The sequence below is a fragment of the Larus michahellis genome, chromosome 6 (assembly GCF_964199755.1).
Source record: "Larus michahellis chromosome 6, bLarMic1.1, whole genome shotgun sequence".
In the NCBI taxonomy this organism is placed as follows: domain Eukaryota; kingdom Metazoa; phylum Chordata; class Aves; order Charadriiformes; family Laridae; genus Larus; species Larus michahellis.
In genome coordinates, this window is record NC_133901.1 from 21,530,243 (window position 1) to 21,542,724 (window position 12,482).

Below are 12,482 nucleotides of genomic sequence, written 5' to 3' on the forward strand. Positions count from 1 at the left end.
CTATTTGTATTGGCAACTCTGGAAATCAAATCTTGCCTTGCTGCAAGTTGTACTGCAGTTGCACATCTAAAATCTTTTCTTTTCTTTTTTAAGACCTGTTGACAAGTTCAAGCCAGTCCATCAACTGGAAATGGCTCCTCAGTTTTTTGGCTCATAGCTTTATGTCCAACTCACTAGACTGTTTCTCTCTAGTGAGGAAAATGTTTATTAAAGCAAGCACAGATTTTATTTAAAAAAAAAGTTTTAAAACAAACCAAAACAGTTCATCCATAATCAGTCTGCGTAACACAAAATGCCACCACTGAGAAATGCATTCTGTTGCATAAAGATTTTGAAAGCTACAGTTTTAAATTATAAATACTACCAATATACAACAAAAGAATGTTTAAAGCAGGATTTGTCTCCTTTTTCTGCCCAGTTCGTATTTCTGTTTTAACAAGCACATTAGTAAAAAAAAAATAATCCAATTTAAAAAGAAAGAAAACGTCTTAAGCAGCTCTCCAGGAGTTATGGTACGTTCTTAGCGAATGCAACAGCAACACCCAGTTCTAGAAGAGAAAACAGTGCGAGACCAGCGTGCCCAGTCACAACCACATAAATTTCAAGCATCAAACATTTGCTTAGAAACAAAGATTATTTGCATATATTATTGAATAGATTTTCCACACCCCGTATTTGAGAAAACTTCAGACTATTCATGGGAAACCCAGCAAAACCAGCAAAAAGTATGTATCATTAATGGCTGCACTGCAGTAAACACGCTGTGGCTCAGAGCCTCAGCGTAAATTGAGGCAGCACCTCTGAATTGGTGAACTTAATCCCAGACCATACTAGTTATTGGTCTGCTTTTGCTGTAAACAACAGTAATAAAAGCATCAGAAATAAAAACACTGAGTCTTGATCTACTTCATCAAAAGGCATCACCTGCTGCCCCGAGCCAGGGGCCGCAGCGTTACTCTGCTCAGGTAAGAAGTGCTCCACACCACGGGTCACTGGTCCAGAGGGCGCCCTCCAGCCCCTCCACAAACAACCCAGTGTTCCCCCACCTCAGTTGCTCTAAACCATCGTTTCACCTAGATGTGCAGTTTCAACAGAGGAACTGTGGCAGCTGATCCTATATAACGCTTTTGATTTCTGGATCCCAGACACTAGGAAACGCCATTGAGAGAGGAAAATATCATTGATCTCATTTCTAAGGAAAAAAAAAAACTGCACAAAGATACAAGGAGAAGATTTAGCCAAACGGGAGCAACTGACATAGCCAGATCTCCCACGCTCCAGCCCCTTCTCCACTGCACACACTGCCAGGGCCCACAGTAACAGAAGGAAAGAAAATAATAAAAGTTAAGGAGAGTGTAGAAAGCAAGAAACAACACCTTCTTCCTGCTGTGGGGGATTACGACCAAGCAGCAATCAGTAACCGGGGAGAGAGAAACAGTGGTCCCACCTCAGCTGGGCAGAGGCAACACTGAGAAACGCCGGGCAGATTATAACAACTCAAAGCAGTTCTCTTCCAAACCAAACCCAACTCTTCCAGCACTACTTTTTGCTATGACCAATTTTTTCTTGTTCATTTATATTTAGGTGTATCACTTACTTATAAAACACATTAGTCACCAAGATCACTCTTTCCTACTTAGAGAGGGTATAAGAAAAGCTCCCTTGTCCCACTCCAAAGATGCAGAACCACACTCGCCACAGCCCAGGCAGGAGACTGTTAGAGCCCATGGAAAGATGCCTTTGGCAGCCCCTCTCCCGCAGCTGTGGGAACTCCAGCAGCAAACCAGCACCAGCTGTGCAAGCGGGGGGGAAGCCATTTAGCCCAAATCTCTGGGACCTCAGGCATCTACTCAAAGAGCTGAATGCCACCAAGTGCAAAGCACCACCTACCAAGCACAACTGTGATCGCAACATCTCCACCGAGAGAACACAACAGTCCTGTGCAAGCTTTAAACTTCATATTTAAAAAAAGAAAAGCACTTACAAGCTTCCCGGAAGAGAAGGGCAGAGGCAGAGCAAGGTCTTCCAGGAGAAAAGGGCAGTGCAAGGAGGTCCCCAGGCTGGAAACAGGGCAGCAGCAGCTCCCAGCTGGGCTGGGAGCCACCCTTGAACTTAGAGGTACTGCAGCCAGCCCTGCGTCCCTGCAGGGCTCTCCTTGCTGTGGTGAACTCAGGCTCAGAGAAGCACAATGGGTCTTTTAACCAAAGGATCCGACCCAGCAGAACAAGTCCAAGGCACCCCAAGGGCAGGGCCACTCCTCCAAACCCCTCGGGCTAAAACAGGAAGGGTAGCATCGCAAGAAAACAAAGTGCATCCAAAGGAGTTTCCCCCTTTGCTGCCCTGGGAAACCCATCATTCTGCATGCCCTCCCACTGCTAGCCAGTGGCCAAAAAATAAGTGCTAGGTGGCCTATTTATTTAAGAGAGTGATTTCTGCATTATAATGCCCAAGACTGGAAACAGCTGAGTCCCTACTCCACTCTCTGATCACCTGGAGGATCTTTCTTTCCCCCTTATAGGACTTTTCTGGGCTGTTTGTTTTATTTCTCATTTATAATTACCATCATCTGGATTCAGATACTAGATGTATTTAGGATTCTTTTAATACCCACTCTAAATTTCTGTCTCTGATTTACTCTTCCAAGGCTGACAAGTCTGTTCCTGATGTCAGATTAAGAGAAATACTTATGTCATCAATCATCACTCCATCTTTTCGACTGCCAGCTCAGGAGAAGTACAGTAACGTTGAATGCTGGCTTGTTTTATGTCCTTCCTTAGCCAAATGACCTCTAAGAGTTTGGACAAAAAACCTCTTTATGCCTGTCATTGTGTAGGGTTTGACGACTGTTCGAATTAAGAGCTCCTGGTTTCTTTCCCAATTTGCCGTGTTGATCAGGAGGAGAGGCTGAGGGGAGGAATGCCTTTTGGGGAGGACAGAGCAATACCCTTCACCTAGGGAGGAACCAGAAATCAAACGGAGCAAGCAGCGCTCTGCCTGCCGTCCTGCGGGGACTGAGGGAGCAGATTGGTTACAGAGCTTCTCACAGCAGAGGGCCAGACGTTTCCTTTGCCTTTTTTTGCTAAATCATATGTTAGAAAAATTTTTAAGTGCAGTTCCCTAAAACATCTCGTTTTAATTTGCTCTGCTTGTAACATTTTATTTTAACTAGGCTTTACTTGCCATGTCAGATCTCTTATTTATCAACGAAAATAGCTGTTTAGCGCTATAAAGTCTTACTAAATCTGAGAAAGCGAATGAGTTCCCTCAAATCTGAAACATAATTAAACTTTCATATATAGGGCCAAATTCAACCGTAAGCAACCTGCACTGGGATTGCTCAGATGTAAACGACAGTGCAACTTGGTTTCAAGAAACTTTTTAAGCACAGGAGAAGGAAATAATAAAAAGACAAACAAAATGTCTGCTATATGCAGCCATTTTGCATTTTCGCCAGGAGAAGTGAGCATCCCGCGACAGCCTGCAATACTTTTCGGTGCTTGAGTCCCCGCTGGGCATCAGCTCAGCTCAGGCTGCTCCAAATCACCTGCCCCGGCGCACACCACCCGCAGTTCATGCCAGTCTCGCTGATGTCCAGAAAAGGTGGACAAGCAATTAGTTTTAAGGGCTTTTCAAAAGGTACCGCTGCATTTGGTGGAAAACAAATCGTGGGTGCTAAAGCAACAGGCGTTTGTGTGATTTTTCTGCACAGCTGCCAAATATTTTGTGCATTTTTGCATGATCCTGTTGATTTAAAAGGGAGCAGGTCCAATCAACTGCACTAAACCAGGGATGAACCCACAGGGCTTTTTCCTAACTGCAACATCGATTGTACGATCTTCTAAATAGATTCCTCAATGTTTTTCTTCTACTAATTTGCAGTTCCACAGAAGGCGGCAGAGTACACAGTACATACCGTACACATAATAGCTACCATAGGCAGCAAGAGAGGTTAGAGCATACCGTGCCTTCCTCTGCACCGCATGTATTCAAAATCTAAAGAAAAATGTACAGAAAGAAATTGTAGACCTCCCTCCCTCCCTCCAAAATACTGCACCATGAAGGTTTGAAACATCACTCCTTGTGGAAACAGTCCTTAGTTGGATAACTTTTCTGGATTTGGTGAAACTATCAGAAGTGGGTGAGTTAAATTTGCAGGATGTAGTTATTTGAAACTATCCCTTCTTGCGTGTAAATACTGATGATCTAATTCAGCGTTTGCTCACACCCTAGCGTCAGCCCACCAGCTGCAGCGGAGTTAATCTTGATTTATACCTCGGTAAATGGATTTCCTGAGGTTTTCCTTGGGGCTTTTTTGGCAAATTCCATACTTTGCAGGATTTCATTGTGAAAATGGGAAAATAGTGTATTTCACCTTCCATTTTCACATTGCTTTAAGCTAAACATTTGTCACTTCTCCTTTTTCTGTCAAAACGCCTCCTTTCTGAAAACAATGTATTTTGTTGCTCATGAAACCAGTGCGAAGCTGACTTCCAGCTAGTTCTGGGCAGGTTTTTTCTCATCACAGAGCCTGACTGGAGGGGGCGGGTAGGTGTCAGAGTCCTCATCCGGCCACTCTTTCCCCCCGGTTCTTGCTCCAGCTCCTCAGCACTTCACACCTGATCAAACCACCACAAGTGAGAGGGAAGCCCTGCCACATCATCTTCGGTAAAAAAGGATTTTCTGTGGGAGCTTTCCCCACTACCCCTTGTTTCTATAAAACCTGTCTGCATCCATCTCTACTTTTCCCTGAGCCAGTTAAAGATGCAGAGATGGAAAGCAGTTTTAAGTACAGTTTGGTTACTCTGAGCATGTTGGTGCTACTGCCTCGCAGGGGGTGTATGGGTTATACACTGGCTACATTTTTAACAAAGGAGAGAGCAATTTAGCCAGGAGAACTGAAGTTGTTACTGCTTTCCTGGGCTGGTATATGGAACAGATCCTGATTATATTGGCATGAACAGTCCTACTCATTTAAATAAGGTGAACAAGATTTGACAGGGGCTGAATAAGCTGTCTGCTTGCAGACATGTCAGCTGCAGACAGTTTATTCCTCGTACGATTCAAACCACAGTGATCTATGTGACATTATATCTGATAAAGAAATTACTACATAGTCAGTTTTGGATCAGCCATCCAACACGAGCCACATCATAAATACAAAAATCCTTAAGACAGGTCCTTATATGGACTTGCCCACGATATAAACATTGGTCGTGTTTGGCAGAAAGTCTACATCCAGGCAAATATCCATTAAAACAAAAAATAAAAATCTAAAGGTAGAATGTATATCAGTGTCCTCACTGCAGCTCTCCATGGAAACGAACAACCTGAGTTCATGGACTTTAAGGAAATTTGCACCTAAAATGCTTGCAAAAAATTTTAGCTGTTACTCTGGGGCGAAATATCTCCTAAAGTAGCTGAGTACTTGTGAAGTGTGCACGGACTGATATTTTATTCAGAGATAACCAGACAAAACGAAAACAGCATGTATTTAAGAAAGCGAGTGAGAAAATGCTGATTAAAAAAATTCTGGCATAGCCCTCTGCTGTTTGTCACCACAGCAGAGGAGGCTCACCCACGTAAAAATCAACGTGACACCAGAAAAGGCTCTCCAGCTTTACCAGGCTTCTTACTCCTCCTTGTAAAGCTGCATTTTCGTGTCCAGCTGCAGCAGTGGAAGCAGCAGGACCTGGCTCTAACGCTCACAGACGCTACAATTCAGATGAAACTCCGTATCATAATTACAAGCCAACATAACACCTGCAGATTGCACAGCCTCTTCTACCGAGGATATGATGGAATATATTTTACTACCTCTGAACTAAGTACGGCTTCCCGTAATGCAAGAAGGAACCGATTTTTCTCAAGGATTCCTGCTTGCTGTTCAGCACAGCCTGGCCCATCCGACTTTCCCCACTTTTTTGAGGCAGGGCAGTACAGCTAGACTCGCCAATCAAAGCTAGGTCTAGAAAATCAAAACCGAAGAAAACACACAAAGAAATGCTGCAGGCTCGTTTGTGTCCCCTTTATACTGGGAGCCCAACCCGGAGAACTGGCTGGCTTCTCAAACTCCCTTTCTTTTAGTGGCAGCCCTGGACCATTTATCTCTTAGGTGATTTGGTACAAAAAAAACCAACTTCTTCTTTCTTTAGGCTACACTCATCAGAAAGGTTACATGCAATAAAATTAGTTTCATTAAAATTCAGTGAAATACCACATATTTTACCCGTTGTAACAGTAAAATTGCAGTGCATTGCATACTAAAAACCGATTCAAACAAAACAAATCCAATAATGCTAAACAAAAATCCCTCACAAAACTGTAAGAGCGTACAGTGCATACACGCAACAGACCATGCAAAATAAGGATTCCATTCAAATTTCACATCTCATTAAAGACAATTTGGTCATTAATCCATACGGGTTTAGGAGCAAAGAAGGATTTTCCAAGACAGATAAACTGAAATGATCCTCCTTTGATCTCCGAGGTTAAGAATCAGCGACAATGGAAGATGAACAACAAGGGGCAGAACTACTGGCCTTTTTATGTGCCACAATGGCATCAGCAAACAACTACTTAATCAATATTTGGCCAGGGACACTGAAAACTTCCTTTTCAAATTTTAATTCCTAGTTGTAAAACAACTGTAGGGCAACCAGCAAGATAAGACATTAAACTGACTGCTTAATTGCCTTTTACTGTCTTACTAGTTATATATGCACGTTCTTAATAGTTCGTGAATCTTTATTTACTAGGATAAATAAATGACCTGTCGACAGTCACATCAAACTCCACTAACTAAATAATCTCGGCGCATGACACACTTTAACTCTAATGTGTCCTCAGTGAGTTTTAATTTCATTACGCTTCACTTTTTTTTTCTAGGCAGGGTGATTTAAACTGAATTAGTTTAACAGCATGGGGCAGCAGTACTCCAGGGCAAGTAAAGTAAAACGCAGCGCTCACACCCCGCTAAACAAGGTCTTGCGGTGAATTATGTTACTGTACATCATTTTTATTAGCCAGAGAGCTCAGCGCTTGGGGAACACTTGGAAATATCCTGCATTTTTATTTATATATTTTAGTCTTTCTTTAGCCACATGTGTTTGTTCCATAGGATTTAAAGTGACATTTACATGGAGAAATTCGCATTGACTGGCTTGCTCTGATTTATTGCTTTGCGTTTCACTCAATTTCTTCTTAAATTAACCAGAGAGCACTTTGTAGTTCTGCTTCATTTCCCAATGCAGTTTTATTACACAGCCCGGGGGACTCGTGATAATTTATCACTATCAACTTTATTGGCTTCCCTCTTCTAAACCCTGTTCCAACCCTTATCAATAAGTAAACCTAATACCAAACTAAATCTTCCCTGAGTAAGTGTTAGATAAAAGCACCGCCTTTGACTGATACAACAGAGAATTACTATTCGAAATCAGACCCGGAAAATAATCCGTTTTAAGGATTTCATCAGCATCAACTTTTACTTTCAGCATTAATTTCTAATTTATTTTTTTTTTTATCTAACTTAAAATCTCTGTCTGCTGATAACATTGCCACCTTTGTGTAAACACAGAGGGAGAGGTCCTTGCCCTCGATGAGAGTTTTGCCCCAGACTTTCACTCGGGATTAGAGCCACACTCGTGTTGAGTGGGTACTTTCTATTAACAGAATAGAACAAATTCAGGCCCCATTCCTGCCTGCCCCGACCCACGTGAGTAACTTTGCATACATGAATAGGCCCTTTGAGTGGGACTCCTCGCCGTTACCCACATTCGATAGCCTTTGCAGAACTGGAGGTCTGATACCCGATCCAGTAAACCTAAACCTGAGGATTTCCCCCAGAGCTCCAGTTGCTCAGCACGTTACAGAGCTGGTTTCAAGAAAAGCCTGACCCCCACCCATGGCAAATTCCTACTGACGTCAAGGATTTTGCAATGGTAGGAGAATCCAGAAAGCCAAAGATAAAAATCACATTTTCGGAGTAAGTCCTAGCCACGTTGAAGCCGATTTCTTGCCTCAGCCTTTCCAAAATGACACTGTAAATCTAATGGATTATTAATATTTTCAGAGCAACAAAATAAGATGCAAACTTGAGTACAAATTCCAGTTAATCAACTGCTGAGTGTGAAGCCATCCTGATATTTGCTAAAATAACATTTGCCTTTGTTCTAAATATATGCAATCAGAAGAACTGGAAAGGATGCCCACAGCAGTTCTGTTTGAATAGGCACAGACCCTTTTTAAATTGGAGAAAGTTTTCATAAGATGGCGAAATAATGCAAACCCATTAAGGAAATCACGATTTCAAGAAAGGGATATGATGTGTCTATATATTACTTCAGAGAGCCGCTGCTAGACTGAGTAACACCCTTTCTTCCCACAGCTGGAAGTATTACTAGCGCTTACGGAAGGCGATTACTGTGCAGTGAGTCTGCTAATTAGCACTCTCCTCGGAGCCCCCCAGCTCTCCTGTCTCTGAAGCCACTCAAAACACAAACATACAGCACCTTTCTGAAAATGCTCAGCACGGTGGGACACCATGCTCTCGCTTGTTGGCAAGTTATTGATCGCTGAGGGCATCAGTTATTATTTTTCGCTCAGCATAATGATTTGGAAAAGGGAGCCTGGCCCAGAGCCCCACGGCGACAACAGGGCAGGCAGGAGAGACAAAGCCCAGGTAAAAGAGACTTCGTCCCCTGCTTCGGTTTGCGCTTGTGTGGCACCCGGCTTTTCTATCCAGGACTGGACTCACGCACTCTTGAGATATGAGGAAAGGAAGGGAAAGAGACAGACAGAAAATACTTGTTAGCACTGTCTGCCTTGAGCCAAATCCTGGAGTCGCTAGGGAGTTTTTTCTTAATTAAGCACTATTTTCTTGTCAGCTCTGAGAGCCTCAGAACTGAAATTCTGTTCAAGTTACACGAGTTGATTTCTTAGACCTGCTAGTTACCAAATATGTAAAGTACTGTATGAAATTCCAGGCTCGAGATGATAATCGCCTGCAGCCACAGACATCACGTTTCGTTCGGTAAGTGAATCTTGACCGGGAGCATTGAGCGAGGGAACATACTGTGCTTCCCAGCCGTAAGACACAGCAGTATTTCACACGAGTAAGTCCTCCCGCCCTGCGACGGGACGCTGGAGCAAAATCACGACAAACCCTGCATCAGAAAATCACAACCAAAAATCTAATTTGGCATTTGCCTCGTCCCATGCTCCAGCCGCTAACCCGATGGTCTACGAGGCAGAAATGAATGGGATGACTCCAACTGATATCTGGTGCCTGCACGTTAATCCTGTCCCTTAATAAACTGCCTTTATTAGTTTAACAACCTAAAAATAACTGGCTGCGTGATACTGACCAACCCTAATCAAAACATCTGCAAGCCCGTCTAGCCCCAGCTACCCTTTAGATCATGTGCCACCACTTCAAAGCCTGTGCATCAAGTCAGTAATTGTAACATTGCATCTAAATATTTAAGCTAGGGGCTGGTAGTCGCGTGTCCCATTTACAGTCAGCATCTGTCCTCTTAATTCCATTACAGTACAAAGCAAAAATGTTTCCCAAAACTCGCAAACAGGAAAAGCATCACACAGCTAGACAAGCAGCACCAGCTTGAACTTTCTAGCTGCTGAGCAGGGCTTTTGTGCTAAGGTCCTTTTTTATTCCTCCCGCCCCCCCCCCTTCAAACTCCCCACATACACACACAAAAATAGGGGTGGTGCCGAAATTGTATTAATGTGAGCCTCAGGCACACAGAAAAAAAAAAAAAAAAAAAGAAAAAAAAAAAGAAAAGAGGAAGGGGAGGGAGAGGGGGGAAGGGTTTGGTCCAAGATGAAAGTAAGAAGGAAATAAAGGAGGCAATTTAGTCTGCTGTAGCCTGAATTGCTCTCAGTACAGCCAAGGGTAGAGGCTTGGGATGAGTAGGGCCCTTTTTGGACGGGTGCGCATGACTGGGGGAGGATCCGCCAGGACAGGGCCCGGGGGCCAATTCCGCCGGCCGGGAACAGAGGCCCCCTTTGAGGGCAGACGGGGGGGTCCCGGCCCCCAGCCCCAGCCAGCGCCGCCCGCTCGCAGCGGCCCCAGGACCAGCTCTACGCCCCATCGTTTGAGCGCTGAAAGCCCCCGGTTTCTGGCAGAAAACAACAGCTATCTTATGAAGGGGGGAGCTATCAGATTAGCCGGCAAACCCTGCCCCGTGTAGCTCCAGCTAAAGGTACAAGCGACTCCCTCTTCTGTAGCGGTTACGCTAAAAATATGCCCCGACGTGCCATATAAAGGCACAAAAGTTTCTCTTTCATGTTCTTTATTTATGACTTATGCCTTTAAGAAAAATATATCATGCATGCAGAAACACAGATATGCTATTATAGAATTATAAGCTTCCTGATAGGCATTGTGACAATTGAGGTTTTCTTTAAATATATATCCAAAATCAGGGTAGAGGGTGACACAGAGAAATGCTGAGACACAGCAAAGCGGGCTGCACATGTGGCATCTGTAAACGCCATCAAGAGAATCAGGTTTAAGTGTCCGTGAACAGAGGCTGAAACAGAATCACAGAGGGGTATACAAAAGTTTACCTATGCTTATATCTGCGATGGGAGAAATCCCAAGGCACACGCGATACTGTTTCTGTCGCCCATTTTTCAAAAATATCATGTTTCTCTTCTCTCTAATCCCACTCTGCTGTAAGTACTCCCCAAATCCCAAATCTTGAATTAGCTACCCTTAAAATTACAACAATCATTATCCTTGCCCTCGGAAAAAACGCCTCTCCCTGAGCCACCCAAATGCCCACAGTTGGAGGGAATTTCAGGCAACGTCAGCAAGTATCCATCCAGCCTAGATACGTGCTCCCGAGCAGGAGAGCGATTCCCTGCTCCATGTTCAGCCCCAGGACTTGCTTTCTGACCTAACCAAAAGCCTTCCACACCCACGCTCCTGCTACTGGGATGCCTTGAGCCCCTGAGACCAGAGCTATAAAAAAAACCCCAAAAACTCAAACTATAAAAGGTTCCAAAACACTGCACTTTTTTCACTCTGTAACGCAGAGCACTCCCACGGAGAGCCCTCGGCAGTGAGCTGCCATGCCAGGGTTTTGCTGTTTTAAACCTTCGGACACACTGCGAGCAAACCGAGCGCCGGGGAGGGCATGCGAGACGCCCTGCCAGCGGGCACCCTCTGCCACACCGGGCTTCGCGGCCGGGCTGGTGGGCGCGGGCAAACACGATCCTGCGGCATCAAAATCCTCAGGAGCGCTGCCAGTTACTTCAGTAACAGAGCAGGATCTGACCTGATGATTTTTATAGACGGGGTGAAATGGAAGCTCGTCTGCTGGCAAGGGGAGTTGAAGCAGAACCCTTTTTGTTGGCCAGTGGACAGCAGTGGACTTATTTTATGGTCATTTTTTTCTTGTGTTGTCCCTATAATATCACACTATACCATATGTAAGGCACATATATAGCAACAAATCCTTCCTTGAGAAGCAGCGCTCTCACACTGCAGCATCCCAGCCGCTCCGGTAATAAGATTAAGTGACAGCTTTGCTAGCCGGCGAGGGGGAGCAGGCATTGCTGCGGGGAAGAGCACGCTCTCCCTCCAACTGCCAAACCTTCCCCGGCACCGACACCAAGCAGACGGGATTATCAAGCTGTCGTTTGCACAGAACCGCCCGGCCACGTCCATCCAGCAAAAACCTGCGTGCGCAAGGACAGGATGGGGCTGCGCTACCCCATTTAGTCAGGGGGAATTTTGCTATTGACTGAACTTGGAAGAGGCAAAATGGGACACTCACGTCTGCAGAAAGTGGAGAGGGTTACGTCGGAGGGCAGAACGCAGCCTCCTCATAGGGCCGTGCCGGGGGGCACCAGCCAGCCCCCGTTTGCAGCGTGGGACCGACAGCCCCGCTGCTTTTCCTGCGGGAGTCTCGGGGCTGCCCCGGGCTGGAGGGCAGCAGCCACGCACCCAGACACCGATTTACAGCAGATCGGGAGCCCCGCTTTAAAGAGCAGAGAGTCAAAGAACAGGAGGAGTATTTCAAAGAGGGGTGGGTTATATTGTTAATAGTATCTTTTCTCTTGCTGTCTCTATTAATTAATTTTGTTCCATAAAGCAGGGATATTATCAAGGCTTCCTATCTTCTGATTTTAATCTCTGTTGAGAAATTCAGGAAGGCAGAAAAGCTAGATATTTTAAAACAACTAGGGCACCGAGTTTAGCTATTTTTCCCGTGGTGCACATCCCTCAGAACAATTCTCTCTTGCAGGAGGTTCTGGGGGAAACTCTGTGACCCATCGTACAGGGGCAAATCAAACCGTGCCTTCTCGCCTTAATCTATTACTTTGGTAGCACCTTCTGCATGTTTGTACTACATGCATCCATGCAAACACAGACACACAGAAGATGAGGCTTCCCTGAAAGGTTTAGTAATAGACTTGAAAACTAAAAGTTTGGGGAGGGTTTTAGGGTTTGTTCC

At 44.7% G+C, this 12,482-nt stretch overlaps 1 protein-coding gene across 1 annotated transcript in view; it reads right to left on the reverse strand.

Moving 5' to 3' along the window:
- The window catches only part of PAX3 (paired box 3), an 82,695-nt gene that overhangs the window by 62,991 nt on the left and 7,222 nt on the right, over positions 1-12,482 (reverse strand). The gene's annotated exons all lie outside the window — the stretch shown is intronic.